Genomic DNA, 21,240 nt, shown 5'->3' with positions numbered 1-21,240 from the left:
CCTGAGCAATATGTCCAGGGTCTCCTTCTTTCTCTAGAAGACAAATCTGGAAATTATATTCACTACAAAGCATAATACTATTATAAAGCCACATGAGTTTTCACGCTACTTTTTCCACTTTTTCTGGCACCAGTGGCAGTTCTTTATTTCATTTATCTGAGCATTTGAACAAAGGTTATTTAGAGATGTAAAAAGACTCCCAAGAAAAATAATAAAAATAGTAGATGCCTAATTTAAATTATAAGAATGCTGTAGAACTGAATGCGCAGGCCATATTTATTCACCATTTTCCCAACCTCCTCTTTCTCCCCATCAAGAAAGACAGTATTACAACGGTAACATATCCTCTCTAAATAGCCTCAGTTCTAAAATGCTATAAGCAAGAGAGATTACCAAACCATTGTTTATTTTAATCGCAAAGAAGTAGCTTTTCTAAGCATGCCCAACAGAAAAGATGGATAAATTTGAAGGCACAATATTTTTTAAAAGTCCACAAAGTGAGAGAAGGGCATGTGAAGACAAAAGCAGAGGTTAGAGAGGAAAGAAGACACTCACTGCTGGATTTGAAGATGGAGGGAGGGGGCCAGGAGCCAAGGAGTACAGGGGGACCATGGAAGTCGGAAAAATAGCCCTCACAAACAAATACCCTGGGTAATAGTGGAGACTGATGGGCCCAATCAGGCATGGAAGCAAGAACTCAGAGAAAACTTGACGTGGTAGCCCGGGAACATGGACTCCATGCTGCCAGGGCACTCCTGTGGAGGCCTCAGCCGTGCAGCGAGGATCAGCCACGTTTCATTCTCATAAAGCCTTGATATGGATGGAGGCACAGTTCAAGGCCGGAGCGTGTTGAGGGGATGAGGGGCCATCCCAAAGTGGAAGACATTGAGTGAAAAACTTAAAGTCCTTTGGCAGAACTGGCCAATGGCAGACCAGATCTTTCTTCCCCTCAGACAACATCAGAGGAAGGGCCCGACAGTAAGGTGTGGCTGCCACAATTGTCTCAGGGTTTCCACATCCTGCTGAGGACTTCCTGCAAGAAAGCAGAGACTACCTTCCGCATGGCTTATGAGTCTCGGTCTCATCCTTCTGTGGTCTCTGAACTGTTTTCATTTGCCTCACGAGCCAGTCCTCAAAAATATTTATTGGATGAATACAATAAAAGAGCCAACGAACAAGTGAATAAATAGACAAGTTAAAAAGAACCAAATGTTGTCACAAAATATCACCATTTTTCTCAGCGTGGAGGTGCAGAGCTGGCAATGAGATGGAGATTGGAAAGGATCCCTTTTTTCTTTTAATCTCCCTACGAAGGACCTGAATAAACACATCCTCGCTACAGTCAGACATACTGGCAGGTATGCTGGGGCTCAGAATAGAAAGGTGCGGCAGAGGGCGGCTGCGGCCGCTGTAATTGGCATGCAGGCAAGCGCTCCCAGTGCCTCTCCCAGCACATTAGAAATCTGAGGGGGTGGGTGCTAATAACCCATAATCAGTGTTGCATTTGCCAACAGCCAAAAGAAAAATGAACCTTTAAATGAGCGAGATTTGGCATCAATCAGTGATGTGACTTTAGTCAGGCAAAACCGACAGATTACTGAGTCAGACATCCAACTGTGAGAATTGTTCTCTACTGGGGTGAAGAATGCAAAAATGTGAATAAATGGTATTACTTACCCACCCAGGACCATAACTCACTGTGAAAAAAAATAGTCTATATTTGTTTTTAAATCTTCTTGAGTTCCTTTTTTAAGTTACGTTTTAGCAGAGCTTAATTTATTTTGTAACTCCAAGCCCCTTCACAGAAGTGTGTATTATTATATGCTGATGCTCGTTTCTTTCTTTTTTTTTTTAAGATTTATTTATTCATTTGACAGAGAGAGACACAGTGAGAGCAAGAACACAAGCAGGGGGAGTGGTAGAGGGAGAAGCAGGCTTCCTGCTGAGCAGGGAGCCCGATGCGGGGGCTCGATCCGAGGACCCTGGGATCATGACTTGAGCCGAAGGCAGACGCTTAACAGCTGAGCCACCCAGGCGCCCCCTGATGCTCATTTCTAAGAGACAACTGAACATAATTAAATCAGCAGCTACCTAGCCAGAGAGCTGAAGAAGGAGCTTGAAGTAACAGTAGCAGACCTGAGAATTCTGGCAGGATGGTGGTGATGGGTCAGCAAAGGTTTTGGATTTTTTTGAAGTCCCACACATAAACAGAGCTACTAAGGACCAAGAAACCCAGCTGTGGACAACATTTACCACAAAACTCACTGATGAGATAGTCCCATGAACCCCAAATGCAAAGAGGTTGGGATAAACCACCAACAGCAGCAAGCCCTGGGTGCTCTCAGCAGCTGTGAGAAAGCCGAGGGACGCTACAGGGCATCTACAGACCTAGAACAGGAAAATCCCAAATAGCCAAAAGGTGGGAACGTTTGCAGGCCTATGGAGAACTGTGCAGGTACTAGGAGAAGTTTTGTCCAAATCCAGTCAGGGAGTGGGAGGGGCCTGCAGTCAGCTCTGAACTATGAACTTTCCAAACTGACCCACCAGGGTTCCCCTCCAGGACAAGACCCCAGGTCAGGAAATCACAGGGAACAGAATCAAAACTGAGCAGGACTGGTGCTTTGGCCTGACAGCTGGCCCACAAAAACGGGTGAAAATCCAGCTGCAGACACTTGTGCTGATGATGACCCTGCCTCCGACCAACTTCAGGCAACCAGGCTGGTTCTCTGTTGCTCTGGGTCTTTACTTTGTTGAGCTATCTGGACACAGTTCTGCACTCAACACTTGTCACTCTTTTAGACTGTTTTGTATTAACCATCTGGGTACATCATAATTTCAATCAATTAGTCCTAGTTCTGCCCTCTGGAGTTATAAAGAAGTCTCCTCCCTCATCCATATAATGGGTTTCAAATATTTGACACCAGCTACCACATACCCTCTTAAAGCATCTCTCTTTCAGGCCAAACATCTCTAGTTTCTTCAAAAGCTCCTTCTGGAATATGGCTTCCAGAATCCTCAATCTTGGCCCCCTGCCTCTGGACTTATTACAGTTCAATTCACAGTATAGTAAGAAAAAAAAAAGCCAATCCTGGAACCAAAAAGCTTATATTTAAATTCTGGAAGCTCCACGTCCTAGCTAGTCTATTATCCTCTCTGGACCTCAGTTTTCTCACCTGTCATATGGGGATAATGGTACATAATAGATTTATATTGAGGATCAGTGAGATAATAAATGTAGCTACTTTGAGAGCTTTAGAGCATGGACAAAGTATACATTGAAGTTTGGGCACAATTTCTCAAAGATGTAGTATCACTGGTACCCCAACGTGCATTTCTAGAAAGAGATCATTCCAGAAGTGATCTTTTGTAAAGAGGATGTGGTGGGGCTATCTTCTCCCTTATTCTAGTCTCTAGGTTTTTCTTAATACAGTTGGAACTGGGCAGGCATATCACATTGTTGGTCCTCATTAGCTGGCAGTAAGCTGAGAAAGAGCCACTCCATTGACTCTAGTTTTCTTGATTGTCTTAGACAAGGTCATAGCAATGTTACACAGCACTTTAATGAAGAGCGCTGCTTTCAGCCCCACACAGAGGACTTTTTACGCTAAATTAGCCCAGGCTGTCATTCTTTCCCCAACTCAATCTTAAGGGATATTTTTTCTAAGGGAGGGAATGTACAGAAATTTCTGCACCTTTCTCATTTAAAAACGTTTTAAAAAAATTCACAAAGCAAGTTTCTCCATAAACAAAGCAAAAGAAAAATGACAGACCAAGAAAACATACTTGAAAACTAATATCATGGACAAAAAGCCAATTTCCTTTATATACACAGTACTCCTGCAGATCAGTAAGCACTGTTTCAGTGGAACAATGAAGGTGGAAGCCAAATGAAAGGGGAGAGAACGAGGGGAGTGGCATAGAGGAATATTAAATAGAGGGATGTTGGTATTTCATCCCAATTGTCATGTTGTTCTTTTCACCAAAGTGATTCAGCACATTTTAAAGTTGACAGAATGAATCCACTAAGAAGGAAAGGAAGGAATCCACTAGGAAGGAAACAAGAGAGAGAAAAAGTGATCAGAAGAGAGAATGCAGAAAAGCCATGGGTTCCAAGGCACAGAAGGATGGACTGAGCTTTGGTTAAAGGCACCAATTTGCAGTTGTAACCAGAGAAAAGAATGGGAGTGTTGGTGCAGATGTAAGTAGTTTTGAGCTTTTATTATTAGAAAGTCCAGGAAGTTCCCACCTGACAGCTTCTGTATTATCTACGAAATGAAAGACATCACCAATTGAGAAACTGAAATAGTCCTTCTACGAGTGAGTAGTAGAATAAGTTGGCTAATGAAATCTAGGACTCCTGGTCAGTGTTTGAGGACCCATTTGAGGGTGTGATGGTGAAATCACATTGAGACACATCCACCCTGTCAAGTGATTTTCTTTGGTATTGTTATTGTCCTAGACATCTCATTTGGCTGCCATAATGAAATACCATAGTCTTGGTGGCTTTAAACAATAGGGATTTATTTTCTCAAAGTCCTATGCTGGGAAGTCCAAAATCAAGGTGCCAGCCAATTTGGTTCCCAGTGAGAACTCTCTGGCTTGTCGGTGGCTGTCATCTTCCTGTGTGTTCTCATGACCTCTTCTTTGTGTGCAGAGGATGAGGTTGGGGAGTGGAAGAGAGAGAACAAGCTCTCTGGTGTCTTTTCTTGGAAGGGAACTAATCCCATCATCAGTACCTGCCCTAATGAGCTCATCTAACCCTAATTACCTCCCGAAGGCTCGTCCCCAAATATTATCTCATTGAGGGTTAGGGCTTCAATGTATGGATTGGGGGTGGTTGGGGGGGAACACAAGCATTCAGTCCAGAACAGTTAGGATGCTGGTGTGCAGGTAATAAGGAAGATACTGATTTCAAGCAGGACTGAGATTTTATGGGAGGGTAAAAGGAAAAGATAGAAATACAAGGAATTTGTCTTAACAAGGGTATGACTCTAATGCTCTTAAAGTCGGATATAGAGGGAAAGAAAAAAGGAGGGAAGTGATGAGGTGGAGAAGAAGGAGCAAAGGACTGGATGGTCTGTTGAGTTTGAAGAATAATCATAATGGGCATAGTTAAACAAGCAAACTGGGAGAAGAGATTGGATATTGTGGTCAGAGAGCACTAGGTTTAAATTGGCAGTTTTGATTACAGCAGTTATGGGTGATGACAAAACCCAAGGTTTGTAATCATGGTATTGTGTGGCAACGGAGGAGTATATGGATAGGTCTGATGATGAGAGCAGGTAAAAACATTCGGAAGTCAGAGTGTTGAATGGTCGTTTATGTTCTTATGAAGTCACCCAGAATTATGGCAGGATTTAGAATACACAGCAGCTGTTGTATTATCTTACCTCCAATAATTTAGGGGGGAGAAGTGGAAGATTAGTAGATGATGGTATTGTCAAATTACCTAAACCTCAAGGATTGAGAGCAAATTTTGTTGTTTTGCTTGCTTTTTACAAGAGAGTGGAGAAATAATGGTCTAAAAGTGGCAGTAGAAACCAGCGGGGATGCTATTCTTCTGGCTCTAAGGTACGAAAGGGATGTAAATATTTCAAAACAAAACAAAACTAAACAAAAGAGAAATCTGTTTGAGAGTACAAGGGAAGCAAGAGTCCTCAGGGGAGATCCAGGCTTCCGTTGAGGAAAGAGGGTAGAAAGACCAAAGAGCAAAAATTGAGAGGTCATCATGGAAGGGGTGGCAGACAAGGTCAAGATCAAAGAAGTGCAAAATATGTTGGTACAATAAGGTTTGGATGGTGAGGCTGGCGTTACAGGCTGTGTTGAAGGGTATCTTGACAGGTGTCACAAATTGTTTTTTTTTTTAAAGACTTACTTTTTGGGTAATGGCTGATCAAAACAAGGTGAGTTTTGTCTTAGTTTCCTTAAGGAGGCAACATGAACCCTTATTTCACAGGGCTTTTTCTTCCTTTCCTTTCCTTTCCTTTCCTTTCCTTTCCTTTCCTTTCCTTTCCTTTCCTTTCCTTTCTTTTTCCTTTCCTTTTTCCTTTCCTTTCCTTTCCTTCTTTCTAAATCTTGGAGAGGCTTGGTAACAAATGAAAAATTACCGACTCCAGACATTGCTATGGATTATACCAATTAATCTTGATATAGGCATTCTGAAGTAGGTACTGTTATATTCTCCCATTTACAAAGAAACGGAGACTTAGAGAGGTTAAGTAATTTGCAGAAAGTCACACAGTCAGTCGCAGAGCCAAGATTAAATCTTGATCTACTTGATGCAATAGATCCATTCTTTTTTTTTCATTTTGCCATCCTTTTTTTTTTTCAATTGAAGTATAGTTGACACACAAAGTTACATTAGTTTCAGGTATACAACACAGTGATTTGACAAGTTTATATGTTATGCTATGCTCACTACAAGTGTAGCTACTACGTGTCACCATGCAAACCTATTGTGATATTATTGACTGTTTTCCCTATGCTGTATCTTTCATCCTTGTGACTTATCCATTCTGTAACTGGAAGCCTATATCTCCCACTCCCCTTCACCCATTTTGCCCATCTCCCCCCTTTGCCCCTCTGGCAACCATCAGTTTGTTTTTTTGCATTTATGGAGCTGTTTCTGCTTTTGTTCACTGTTCTGTTTTTTTAGATTTCACATATAAGTAAAATTATATGGTATTTTTCTTTCTCTGTCTGACTTGTTTCACTTAGCATAATACTTTCTAGGTCTGTCCATGTTGTCGCAAATGACAAGATCTCATCCTTTTTGTGGGTGAGTAATATTCCATATTATACATGGGTGAGTAATATTCCACATTTTATATATAAATATATATTTTTTATGGGTGAGTAATATTTTATATATGTGTGTGTGTGTGTATATATATCTCACATCTTCTTTATCCATTCATCTATCAATGGACTTAGGTTGCTTCTTTATCTTGGCTATTGTAAATAATGCTGCAATAAACATAGGGGTGTCTGTATCTTTTTGAATTAGTGTTTTCATTTTCTTTAGGTAAATACCCAGTGATGGAATTACTAGAGCATGTGGTATTTCTGTTTTTAATTTCTCGAGGAACCGCCATGCTGTTTTTATCAGGACCATTCTTTTCCCCTAACATATTTTGCTACCTTTTTAAGAAAGTAGCTCCAGGTGAGGCTGAACACAAAACCTCTGCTTTGCACACATCATGCTTAAGAATCAGGAGGAGTTGTGTGTGATGACCAGTTGCATCACTCATTGAATGTGGAGTCTCCAGAGTTGACAGCAGCAGAGCTCAAGCTTCCATAATGCTTTATAAGAAAAGTAGGAAGAGTTTCTTCATTGGAGCTAGCAAGAAAGTCAACTGATCAATGTAGGAAACACAGCAGTCTTTTTATTTCTTTCCCCCATCTTACCCTTCCCTTTGCACTAGAGCCTTAGCCTCATGTTGTACCAGATTGACTGATTTTACACCAAAGGGAACCGTTGTCAGCATTCTCCAGCCCATTATTTTGGGTTTTTTACCCACTCCCCTCTTCTTCTGTGTTTCTAATAAGTATCATCAACATTTAAAAAAATTTTATTATGTTATGTTAATCATCATACATTACATCATTAGTTTTTGATGTAGTGCTCATCAATATTTTCTATGTCCCCTTAATGACAATAAAACTCTTCTACAGCACCATAATAACAAAATAGTGTTCCATGGTGTACTTGTATCATAATTTATTCAATCAACCCCACATTGTTGAACTTCCAGCATTTTCCCAATTATGTGATTATACACAGCATTAGCACTACAATATCTGCATATCCATGAATACTGCTTTAAGAGAAATGGTTGCATATGCTTTTTGACTCAGGAGGTATTGTTGAGTCAAACAATATGAAAAACTTTAATGGATACAAATTAAACGTTTCTCTAGAGATGTCTTACCAATTTACATTCCTACTAACAGTACATAAGAGCATTTTCTTATAGCCTTTCTCACTCAAAAAGAGCTATCACTCTTTTTGTTGTTTTTTTTTAATAAAATAAGCAAAGAGCATTATCATATTTATATTTTAATTTTTTATTAGTAGTGAAATTACGCATTTATTTCATGTACTTATTGGTCACTTATACTTTGTCTTTGGGTTTTGCCTACTGGAGCCCTTTGCTTATATATTCTAAAAGAGTATTGGTCTTTTTTATAATGGCTTTTAATCATATCAGTCTACTATACATATAGCAACTACTTTTTCTTGTTTGTTGTTGCCTCATTTATGGTGCCCATTAAGTTATTATATACAGAGACATTGAAATGTTTTATATAAATGAATTTGATCAATCTTTTCCTTTATTGGTTTTTCCTTTGGTCATTTTAGAAAGGCCTTTGCCAGTCCCAAGATTATACAGAGATTTCATCGTTGCTTTTTTCTATCAGAAATAGCTCATCTATTGTTCTTATTTAAAAACATATTTCTGTAAAATTTTATATGTGCTATGGCCCCAGGAGGAGAGATATCATGTTCATTATGTTTAACATCTGGTATATCTTTGTTAGCATTCAACGAATATTTTTTGAATGAAAAAAAAAAAAACATTATCTATATGGATTACATGAAGATGTGAAATTAGGATATAACTTTATTTTTTCCAAATGATTAGCCATTTGTCCAATTCTACTTATTAAATGATCCATCTTTTCCCTACTGATTTGAGATATTAAACTTATCATGTAATAATTTTTAAATAGTAATCTGCACTTGCAATAAAGGTTTGTGTTCTTGATAATAAATCCACGGAGACAACTAACATAAATATTTCACAGCAACTTTTTTCAGGATATCTCTCCAGGAATACAACAGAGATATATGTACTTAATTTTACCCAGATGGGCTCATGCTACATATAGTTGATGTATATTTTCACCATCTGTCACTATTTATGTTTGTTTATAATGTTTTCTTCCTTTCAAAAATTGTGTATTTTTTGCAGCCAAATATACATATTTTCATTTTTATGGTTTCTGAGTTTTCATGCTTAGAAAAGCTTTCTGTTATGCTTAGATTATAAAAGTTTACATATCTTTCTGTGGTATGTTTATTTTTCCTTTTTTTGGCATTTGTATATTTGATACAGAATTTATCTTGATGTAGGAATCAATTAGTGTAAACGTCTAACTTTTCCAAATGGCCAATATTTATCCAATAGTGGTATTAAATAATGCATTCTTTTCCACTGATATGAAATGCTACCTTCATCAGGTACTAAATATTTCTATATATTTGAGTCCATTGCTGGCTTTTCTATTCCGATCCATTGATTTATCATTGTGATCTGGTGGTACCAAAACTGAACAAGTACTGAAGCCTTATAATTATTTTACTTATTTATTTTTAAATATTTTATTTATTTGACAGAGAGAGACACAGCAAGAGAGGGAACACAAGCAAGGGGAGAGGGAGAGGTAGAAGCAAGCTTCCCGCAGAGCAGGGTGTCCGATGCGGGGCTCAATCCCAGGACCCCGGGATCATGACCTGAGCCAAAGGCAGATGCTTAACCAACTGAGCCACCCAGGTGCCCCGCCTTATAATTATTTTAAACATATAGTAAGACTAGTATCTCCTAATTATTTCTTTCAGAATATTCTTGGGTAATTCTGGAATGCCTATTCTTTCATATAAACATTAGAATCATTTTGACATATTCTCCCCCCCCCAAAAAGCCTATAGAAATTCTGATTATAATTGCATTACATTTCTAGATTAGGTAAAAAAAAATTAACAACTTTATGATATTTGCTTTGTTATGACCATGGGTATATCTCTACTTCCTTGCATATTCTTTTATTTCATTTGGTGGAGTTTTATAGTTTTTGTCATAGAGTTCTAGATTGATATTATGATTTTTTTTCTTCCATTGTATTTCTGAGTAGATATAATTTTTATACAGGGAAACTACTCATTTTTTTAAAATTTTGTTTATTTATTCATGAGAGTCAGAGAGAGAGAGAGGAAGAGGCAGAGGGAGAAGCAGGATCCCCGCCTAGCAGGAAGCCTGATGCGGGACTCGATCCCAGGACCCTGGGATCATGACCTGAGCCGAAGGCAGACGCTTAACCATCTGAGCCACCCAGGCGCCCCGAAACTACTCATTTTTGCACAACTACCTTTCTAAGTGTGCTTATTGTTTTGTTTTGGTTTTTTTTAAGATTTTATTTATTTGAGACAGAATGAGAGAGAGAGAGAGCACATGAGAGGGGGGAGGGTCAGAGGGAGAAGCGGGCTCCCTGCTGAGCAAGGAGCCCGATGCGGGACTCGATCCCGGGACTCCAGGATCATGACCTGAGCCGAAGGCAGTCGCTCAACCAACTGAGCCACCCAGGCGCCCCATCTAAGTGTGCTTATTGTTTTAATAAGTTTTCAGTTGATTCTATTAGTTTTCCAGGTAAACAATTATATCATCTGAGTTTATTCATGTAGCACTCATACTATTGACAGTCACTTGTTAAGTATGCAATAAGCATTACATGGAATTATTATGATTTCTATTATTATTTATCTTAGTAAGTTATCAGAAAGACTAAATTGTCCATGATGAAGTAAGTAGGTTTACATCTTTGAATCTTGGAAAAGTAATTCTAAATTTCACCTGTAAGTATAAACATGCAAATATAGCCAAGACTATATGGTAAAAGAAAAGTAACAGAGAAGACTTGCTTTATTAGATATTAAAATATATTGTAAAGTATATAAAAACATATTATAAAAAAGCAAGACACTAGCTCAAAAACAGATTAATAGTGAGTTTAGTACAGTAACAGAAATCTCTTTAACATCAAGAATTTATTTTCATAGCTAAAAATATGTGAATATCAATTTTACAAATTCTACAAAGTAATTTTCTATAAGTTATCTAGGCAACATATTCAAATGTAAGCTCTTAAAAATAATCATCTTGGGGATATTTTGGCAAAAGCTAAACATTGGTGAGAAATGGGTTATTCACAAACTTCTAAATAGGATTTTAAGCCATGATGTCAAGGAAAAGAAGAATGCTATGATCATCATTCAGTTCTTTACCAAGCTTATGTTTAATTTATTATGGTTCATATAATTGATCTTGATAATGAGGTTAATATCCTCTCAGACATTGGTTGGCAGACTTTGGAAGCCAATGTTTAGCGGTTATATCAATTTTCTATTGTCATATAACTACGATGAACTTAGTGGCTTAAAAATACCCATTTATTGGGCGCCTGGGTGGCTCAGTTGGTTGGGCGACTGCCTTCGGCTCAGGTCATGATCCTGGAGTCCCAGGATCGAGTCCCGCATCGGGCTCCCTGCTCTGCGGGGAGTCTGCTTCTCCCTCTGACCCTCCTCCCTCTCATGCTCTTTGTCTCTCATTCTCTCTCTCAAATAAATAAATAAAATCTTTAAAAAAAAAAAAAGACCCAATTATTAATTCACCGTTCTGTAGGTGGCTGAGCTCTCTGCTCAGGGTCTGATAAGGCTAACACTGTGTTAGCCAAGCTATGTTCTTATCTGGAGGCTGTAGGCAGAATCTACTTATGAATTCATTCAGGTTGTTAGCAGAATCCAATTCCTTGTGGTTGTAGGAGTAAGGTCCCTGTTTTCTTGCTGGCTGCTGGCTGGAGGTCACTCCCAACTCTTAGAAATCACTCTCAAATCCTTTCCATATTGCTTCCTCCATCTTCAAATCAGCAACAACACATGGAAACCCTCCCATGCTTTGAACTTCTCATTTTCTCTTCTGCTACTGGCAGAGAAAACTCTGTTTTAAAAGGGCTCATGTGGGGGTGCCTGGTGGCTCAGTGGGATAAGTGGGTCCAGCTCTTGGTTCAGCTCTTGGTTTCATGATCTCATGGGTCACAATCTCATGGGTTGTGGGATGGAGCCCCATATGGAGCCCTGTTAAGCCCAAATTGGGCTCTGCACTCAGCGGAGAGTCTGTTTGAAGATTCTCTCCCTCTGCCTCTCCCCCTACTCGAGGGCTCTCTCTCTAAAATAAATCTGTAAAAAAGTAAAAAGTGTGGGTGCCTGGGTGGCTCAGTCAGTTAAGCATTCAACTCTTGATTTTGGCTCGAGTCATGATCTCAGGGTTGTGAGATTGAGCTCTTCAAGCTCTGTGCGCAGTGGGGAGTCTGCTTGAGATTCTCTCTCTCTCCCCCTCCCTCTGCCCTTCCCCCTTGCACCCTCTCTCAAATAAATAAATCTTTAAAAAATAAAATAAAGGGCTCATGTGATTTGGTTTAGCCCACCTAGCTTATCTCCCTATCTCATGGTCAACTGATTAGTAACTTTAAATATATCTGCAAAATCCCTTTTGCCATGTAAAGTAATGTAATCACAGGCATAAAGGCAGAGAGCTGAGATCATAAGGACCGTTTTAGGACTTTGCCTACTACAGTAGTGAAAGAAGCAATGCATTCCTTAAAGTCATTTATTTTGTTAAATGTTTGTTAACTTGGTGTTTTCCTCCTGGCTCCAAATCATTTCTATTGCTGTTCTTATAGGAATTTTGATGTGGCTAACTTCAAAGAGACCATCAACCCACTGGGGGTCTCCAAGTCTTGGGAAAACAACATTTGTCATTTTTATTCACTCAATACATATATTTTCAATTGCTGCATTAGGGTCCTCCAGAGAAACAGAACCAATAGTATGTGTATGTATATAAAAAGATAGATATGGGGTGCCTGGGTGGCTCAGTCAGTTAAGTATCTGAGTCTTGGTTTCAGCTCAGGTCATGATCTCAGGGTCCTGAGATGGAGCCCCATAGCAGACTCAGCATGGAGTCTGCTTGAGATTTCTCCCTCTCTCTCCCCTTCTGCTCCTCCCCCCCTCCCCACACACGTGCTCGCTCGCTCTCTCAAATAAAAAATCTTTTAAAAAAGATAGATATAAGAGGAGATTCATTATAGCAAGGAGCTCATGCAATTATGGAGGCCAAGAAATCCCAGGAGCTGTCATATGCATGCTAAAGAACAGGAAAACTAGTGGTGTAATTCAGTTCAAGTCTGAAGGCCTGAGAACCAGGGAGTTGGTGATGTAAGTCTGACTCAAAAGGTCCAAGAATCTGAGGGTTGATGGCATAAGTCGTATTCTGAGTCCAACAGGCCTGAAGACAGGACACAGTGGATGTTTCTGCTAACAGAGAAAGATAATTCACCCTTTCTCCCTTTTTGTTCTGGTCAGGCCCTCAGCAGATCGGATGATGCTCACCCAAATCAGTGAGGGTGGGCTTCTTTACTCAGCCTACTGATCCAGTGTTAATCTCTTTCACAGACACCCTTACAGATGACACATGCAGAAATAATGTTTTAGGACCTATCAAGGCATCCCTGAGCCCAGTCAAGTTGACACGTAAAATGAATCATCACAGTTGCCCATTTTGTGACAGATACTGTGCTAGGCTGTGAGGGTGCAATGGCAAGCAAAAATTCTTGGTTTCTTTGAGTTTAAGGTTTAGATGAGAGAGAGAGAGGCATTAATACAAACTAATGAAATAAACACATATAAGCTTATGTAAATTTATGGTAAATGCTCCAAAGGAGACAAAACCCTATAAAAGAGGAAGTTGGAAACAGGACTCCAGGAGGTACTATTCCCATAGAATATGACATCAACAGTGCTCCCAGAGTTGAACGACCCTGTGTCCCTGCAGGGGTGTCAGGGAAGAAATATAATAGAGCTGAGGTGTGAAGGAAGAATTAGGAATTACTTAGGGAAAAGGGATTATGGTGGGAGAAAGCATGTAGGCAGAACGAAGAGCATGTACAAATGACCTATGACTGGAGGAAATACACTGTGCCTGAAGTCAGTGTAGCTGGAGCTCATAGGGAAAGGGGGACTGGAAGGGTATGGTAGGACATAAGACCAGAAAGGAGGATAGGATTTGCTTTACACAGAGCCTGATGGATCACGTTAAGCATTTTATTCTTTAGCCTAAGCACTGAGAAGCCCCGGAACTGTTTGTATCAAAAGGCTGACAAGACCCTATCTGAGTTTGGACATGATCACTCCAGCTGCCATGTGGAGAATGGTTGAAAGCAGCAAGTTACAAGTGTTGCTGCATTATGATTTGACAACACTCAGGATGCAAGCCTTCATTAGAGTTTCACTAATAACTTAGGGTCCTAGGTATTGTGATTGAAAACTCCAGTTCTCACTTGAAAACCTTAATAGGTTCCTAATAACAGGTACCCAAACTGTGCAAACTCACGCACTGGGCCAAATTGTACTTTGTAGAAGAAGAAGAAAAACAATACCAAAAAAGAAAAAAACACAAAGACCTCCACTGCTTTTGCAGTAATATTCCCGTGGTGTTGCCTCAGATGGGAAGCCTACATGTTGTTATTCTTCAGGGTTTTCTAACCATCAACAGTGTGTGAGATTGTTGTTGGAAAAGCCCTTCTTTATAATATATGGGAATCCCCACTTGACATATACCTCATCAAGGTTAGGTTGTTTGGGTCATTATCATCTATCCGAGAAAAAATAAATTAGAGAACAGACAAGAGTGTGAGAATTTCTTCGGCAACAATGAATAATTTTTTTTTAAAGATTTTATTTATTCGTTTGAGACACAGATACAGAGAGAGAGCGCATAAGCAGGGGGAGAGGCCGAGGGAGAGGGAGAAGCAGGCTCCCCACCAAGTCAGGAGCCCGATGTGGGGCTCGATCCCAGGACCCCGGGATCATGACCTGAGCCGAAGGCAGACATTCAACCATCTGAGCCACCCAGGTGCCCCCCTTTTTTTTTTAAACCATTTCCTTTAGACTCCATTGTTAGGAGGGCGATCCTTCCCTTGAAGGATATATATACACATATATATATATCCTTAGATGTTATATATATATATATCCTTATATATATATATATATATCCTTAGATGTTATATATATATATATCCTTATATATATATATATATATATATATATATCCTTAGATATTAGACCACACACACCCACACACACATATATTAGACCATTGGTCTCTTTATATTCTATATGCCAGGAAGTTCAGAATTAATCATTAGTCTGAGGTATAGTAACCATGTAGGTCACAGATCGAATGTTTGTCTTTTTATCAACTCACAGGCTATACCCCATTGCTTTCTGATTTTCCACTTGTAGTTTTATGATAGAGCTGCTACACCTGTCCTGCCATGATTCAGAGGGAGAATCCAAACTGGTTCTAACATGTGCTTTGGTATGGAGTGAGGATCTCTCCTGCCCATAGCCCCACACAGGTATCTATGACTCAGCCTTTGTGCCCAAACCATGTGATGGAAGCTTGTTCGTGGGAAGTGGGTCTGCTAGTGTGGGATGGAGACAGGAGAAAGCTGAGCAGAGCCTCTGCTTGGCAGATGATGTCTGGTGGGTGGAGGTTCTTGTGAGAGACAGTCCATTTCAATTCAGTCCCTTGATCCTCAGGATGCCCAGTCTTTCCCCTGACCCATCCTTACCCAGCCTCAAGGATGCTGGCTCACTCATTCTTTCCTCTTTATTTATTTTTTATTATTTTATTTTAACTAGTGGATATTTTTTTTAATAGACACTGGGGAGGGTATGTGCTATGGTGAGCTCTGTGAATTGTGTAAGACTGTTGAATCACAGACCTGTACCTCTGAAACAAATAATACATTATATGTTAAAAAAAAAAAAAGAAGATAGCAGGAAGGGAAAAATGAAGGGGGGGAAATCGGAGGGGGAGACGAACCATGAGAGACTATGGACTCTGAGAAACAAACTGAGGGTTCTAGAGGGGAGGGGGGTGGGAGGATGGGTTAGCCAGGTGATGGGTATTAAAGAGGGCATGTTCTGCATGGAGCACTGGGTGTTATATGCAAACAATGAATCATGGAACACTACATCAAAAACTAATGATGTAATGTATGGTGATTAACATAACATAATAAAAAAATAATAAAGGCAATGACTGAGTGCAGAATTGTCCTGGTTATGCCTCAGCTACCCCCCACTTAAGTGAAATTTAGCAATCAGACCAATGTCTTAAACCATTTAACAGAACCCCAGGCCATCAGATCTAGATAATCTTATTTTACTGATTTTGTGAATTCCAGTTTGCAGGGTTGGGCAGAACTCTAATAGAATAGACTAAATTAGAACATATAACCTAAATCAGTCCGTATCTCATTCCTATGGGCTTGTCCCCTGCTCCGCCTTACCACAGATACACTTTCTCTACCTCTATCAGTCAGGGTTATGCAGAGAAACAGAGCCAATAGTGTGTGTGTGTGTGTGTGTGTGTGCGTGCACGCGCTATCGTATATATGTATGTATAGTATTTTATATATATATAAAATAGTGTATATACTATGTATATATATACTATTGTGTTATATGTTTATGTAACAGTATATAGGGGCGCCTGGGTAGCTCAGTTGGTGAAGTGTCTGCCTTTGGCTCAGGTCATGATCCTAGGGTCCTGGGAGTGAACCCCACATCAGGCTCCCCGCTCATGAGCTCTATGTTACCTTGGGGAACTGACATTTCTACGTCCTTTAGTTTTCTGATCTCTGAAGTTTGTATAATGATGACAGTACCTATTACATAGGGTTTGGAGGAGATTAAATGAAATATGAATGAAGCTCTTAAAAAAGAGTGTATAGGAAGTGTTTAACAGGTGTTAGCTACTATTATTAATTGTTCTTCCTGGAAGAAGGACCAGAGCATCAAGTCTGGGTTCAGCCAGTATCCCCACTCAGCGGGGAGCCTGCTTCTCCCTCTCTCTCTGCCACTCCCCCCATTCAGCTCTCTCTCTCTCTCTTCCTCTCTCAAATAAATAAAATATTTTTAAAAAATAACAGTATATATAAAATACTATATTATACAACACTATATATAATCTATGTTTTGCATAAAATATTATGTATATAATATTATATAATAAGGATGAGGTGGGATGAAATGATAAGTCCCAGCTCAGCAGTGAGGCAGGAAAAAGAAAAGATGGTGAATTCCTCTTTTCTCTATCTTTTGTTGTATTCAAGCCCTCAGTGGCTTAGACAATGCCCACTGACATTGGGGAGTGAAATCTACTTTACTGAATCCATCAATTCAAGAGCTAATCTCATCCAAAACATTTTCAAAGGCAAACCCAGAAGTAATTTTAATCTGGGCACCAAATAGCCTGTCAAGTTGACACAAAATTAAGCATTACTCTATTTAGTCCTCCTTAACAATATATGTGGATTTTCTTGTTAACTCTCAAAGGATACAGTGAATATGGTTTACTGAGCTCTTTTCAGACAAATTCTATGTGCCCTTACCAAGAAGTTGTGTAATAACTCTTGGCTCTGTCCTTCATGAGCTCTGTGTCACCTTGGGGAACTGACATTTCTACGTCCTTCAGTTTTCTGATCTCTGAAGTTTGTATAATGATGACAGTACCTATTACATAGGGTTTGGAAGAGATTAAATGAAATACGAATGAAACTCTTAAGACAGAGTGTATAGGAAGTGTTTAACAAGTGTTAGCTATTAACTATTATTATTAATTGTTCTTCCTGGAAGAAGAACCAGAGCATCAAGCCTGGATTCAGCCAGTATCTCTGAAACTGTATTACGTGGCTTAGCAAAGGCTTTGTGAAATTGACCTTAATATTGTTTTCTTTCTTTCTTTCTTTTTTTTTTGAACACAAGAAATTGTGTCAGTTCCAGATTGGGCAGAAGATCTATCCTTCCTTATCAGACATTTCCTCTTCATAGTTTTATAAAGAATGTTCTCTAATTGTCCAGTTTGCCCAATTGGTTATTCTGAATCATCTTTGTTGTTTTCTTCTATACACTCACACTGCACAAGACCTCCAAGAACTCACAACCCAGAAGTCACAACTCAGTAACAGCTCAGGATATGCTCATCCTTAAGATGCCTTATTATTCCAAGTAATAGAAAATACCAAATATAAGATATAAATAACACTCAGGTACATAAGTTTCAGGGCAGATGCTTCTTATTATTTTATCCCATTACTATTACATCAAAGTTTATGTTAAAAATCTACTCTCCTTGGGGCGTCTGCCTTCAGCTCAGGTCATGATCTCAGGGTCCTGGGATCGAACCCCACATCGGGCTCCCTGCTCAGTGCAGAGCCTACTTCTCCCTCTCCCTCTGCTGCTCCCCTGCTTGTGCTCTCTTTCTTTCTCTGTCAAATAAATAAATAAATAAAATGTTTAAAAAAATCGACTCTCCTTAAAATGTCTTATACTTACTTGGAGCAATAGCCATAGAGATACAAATTACACGTTCCATTTACTATGAACATACTTATTTTTTTTTAATTTTATTATGTTATGTTAATCACCATACACTACATCATTAGTTTTTGATGTAGTGTTCCATGATTCATTGTTTGCGTATAACACCCAGTGCTCCACGCAGTACCCATCACCGGGCTAACCCCTCCCCCCCGCCCCAGAACCCTCAGTTTGTTTCTCAGAGTCCATAGTCTCTCATGGTTCGTCTCCCCCTCTGATTTCCCCCCCTTCATTTTTCCCTTCCTACTATCTTTTTTTTTTTTTTTAACATATAATGTATTATTTGTTTCAGAGGTACAGGTCTGTGATTCAGCAGTCTCACACAATTCACAGCACTCCACATACTTATTAACAAAGCCAAGAACAAGGTTAATTGTTAGGCTCTCTCTCAATGCTCTCTTCGGTAATCTGAGTATCCTTCAGCCCCACCAGCCAAGGAGATTTTGTAGATCTGTACTTTCTGTGGTCTGTATTGAAAAATCTTTTTTTCCCCAATATAAAACTAGATTAAACGTACCTTTTCAAATTTATCAACCTTGGAAATTCTGATATGACCACTTGCCCTTCTTCTCCTTCCTCCTTTGGTCACTTCTACAATCTTGTTGGCAGTGTCTTCAAAATATATGGAGAATCTGAACATTTCTCATTACCTCCACTGCTACTCCTCTGGACGGGCTTCCTTTCTGCCCTGGTCCTCCAACAGTCTCATTTCAATTGAGCAGCCAGTGATGATTATGTTACTCCTCCGCTCCAAACTCCCCAGTGGTTTTCTCTCTCCAAGTGAAAGGCCCTACAGGATCTAATTATATGTCACTGTTAATTCTATGACATGGTATCCTACTGCTCATGCCCCTTGGTCACTCTGCTCTGGCCACACCAGCTTCCTGCTGGTCCTTGGACATTCCAGGCATGCCTCGGGGCCTTAGGGCCTTTGTACTGTTGTACCCCAGATAAGAACAGGACCCATGCTCTTTCTTCTTTCAGTCACCTACTCAGCGAGGCATCCTGATACCCTATTTGAATTACAAACCCTATTCTTCCGGATTCCCTATATTTTTCTTTTCACTGCTTTGTCTCTGCAGCACCTATCACCATCTTAATACTATATTATTTTCCACTCATCTATTTGTTCCTTTTCTATCTCTTCTCACTATGACATAAAATTTCACTAATGCAAAAATTTTGGTGTTTTGTTCACTGATGTAGAACAGTATTTGACATTTGATAGTTGTTCAATTGTTACTTTTTGAATCAATGAGACCAGCCTCAGCTTTCTTTTCCTACTTTATCTCCCTTTTTTTCATTCACTCATCCTTGATGAGTGCTTGTATTCTAAGTATTTTGCTGGCGTTACAAAAATTAGTAAGACAGCTTCTTCCCTCCCTCGAAGTGCTTGGACTGTGATAGCAGTTGAGAGTCATCGAAATGTTTTAGTCAGAAGAGTACCCCGGTTAGATTTGTTTTTCTATCAACCTTAAAAAGGTCACTCTGGTGCAGTATAGAATTTGAATGGGAGGGGATTGAGATTGGGGGCAAGGAGCAGGTAGATTATATTACAGTAACTCCCCATTTTTGCCTTCTTCATTTCTAGGCCTCTCGTTAACTCCATGGAGTGAATGAACAGCCCAACCTTATTCATTCATTAAGTCAACCAGTGCAGATGAAACCCCTATTCTGGGCACAGGCTTTGAGGAATTACAGAAGTGGACAAGATACAGAGCTCTTTCCTTAATGAATTTACAGTGTAGCAGGAGAGACAGGAAACAAACCAGTAATACAAATAAAAGGTGAAACCAATAGTTTAATTGTTGTAAATATCTAAACTGGCTGACCTTTAACACACTATATTTTGCTTTATTTTGGATTGCAATGCTCTTCTTACTTAATAAGATTTACCTTGAGAAATATCGTTATTTGATCTGATGCTTTGCAATGCAAGGTCATGCGTGAACTTTGAAATGCTATAAACTAGGAAATGTTGTAAGCTACAGTACATAAATACTAGTCAAGTTTTTTTTTTCATCATATTATAATTTTATTTTTTGGTTTGGGATAGAGAACTAACTTTATAAAGTAAAAGAATTATTACAGTATTTAGAGTAGCTTGGTTAAAATGAGGAGCAAGCAAGTAAAGGAAATTAGATATTATCATGAACCTAAAGGATAGAAATAGCTGTTTTTACAGGTTAATAAACAGAAATAAAGCTTTCAAAGTTGGCAATTTCCCATTTCAGAACTAATATTTGACTGAAAGAAATTCAAGTTTTATTTCTGAGCAAAGAATATTTAAAATAAAGTTTCTGTAATGTAGTTCAGATATCTCTGGGAAATAAATTACAAAAAGACAAAAACAAAGAGAAGAAAAACAGAAAAGAAAGTTTATGTGGAATAGTTGTGTTTGAAGTATTTGCTCTGTTCTTAAGAGCTGTAATGAAGTTTTCCTACTGAACCTGGATATCAGATTGTCCTCTGATGGAACAATTTTAAAACCTACATGTAATGACTCAGAATAAAAATATACCAAAACACCCTAAAACCTATGGAAAGCAAGATATATTCAATATATATGGAAGTATTAATAAGGAAAAAAATGGGAACAGTTAGTACCTAGCTTAAACAGCCCTGAAAGCTGTTTTTTCAAGTGTTGGCAGAGACCAGTAGAGACCCATTCGTGTGAGGAGTGCCCTCACTGAAGGTGCCTCTTTGCCCCTTGGGACAAGTAATTCTCCACTGTGCACCTAGACATAAGATATGTGAGTTTCAGGGCGCCTGGGTGGCTCAGTTGGTTAAGCGACTGCCTTCGGCTCAGGTCATGATCCTGGAGTCCCGGGATCGAGTCCCGCATCGGGCTCCCTGCTCGGCAGGGAGTCTGCTTCTCCCTCTGACCCTCCTCCCTCTCATGCTCTCTGTCTCTCATTCTCTGTCTCAAATAAATAAATAAAACCTTTAAAAAA

This window comes from Mirounga leonina, unplaced genomic scaffold, assembly GCF_011800145.1.
Source record: "Mirounga leonina isolate KUSES-001 unplaced genomic scaffold, KU_Mleo_1.0 Mir_174, whole genome shotgun sequence".
Lineage (NCBI taxonomy): Eukaryota > Metazoa > Chordata > Mammalia > Carnivora > Phocidae > Mirounga > Mirounga leonina.
The sequence above is the reverse complement of the archived record's forward strand: the minus strand, read 5'-3'. Positions refer to the sequence as shown.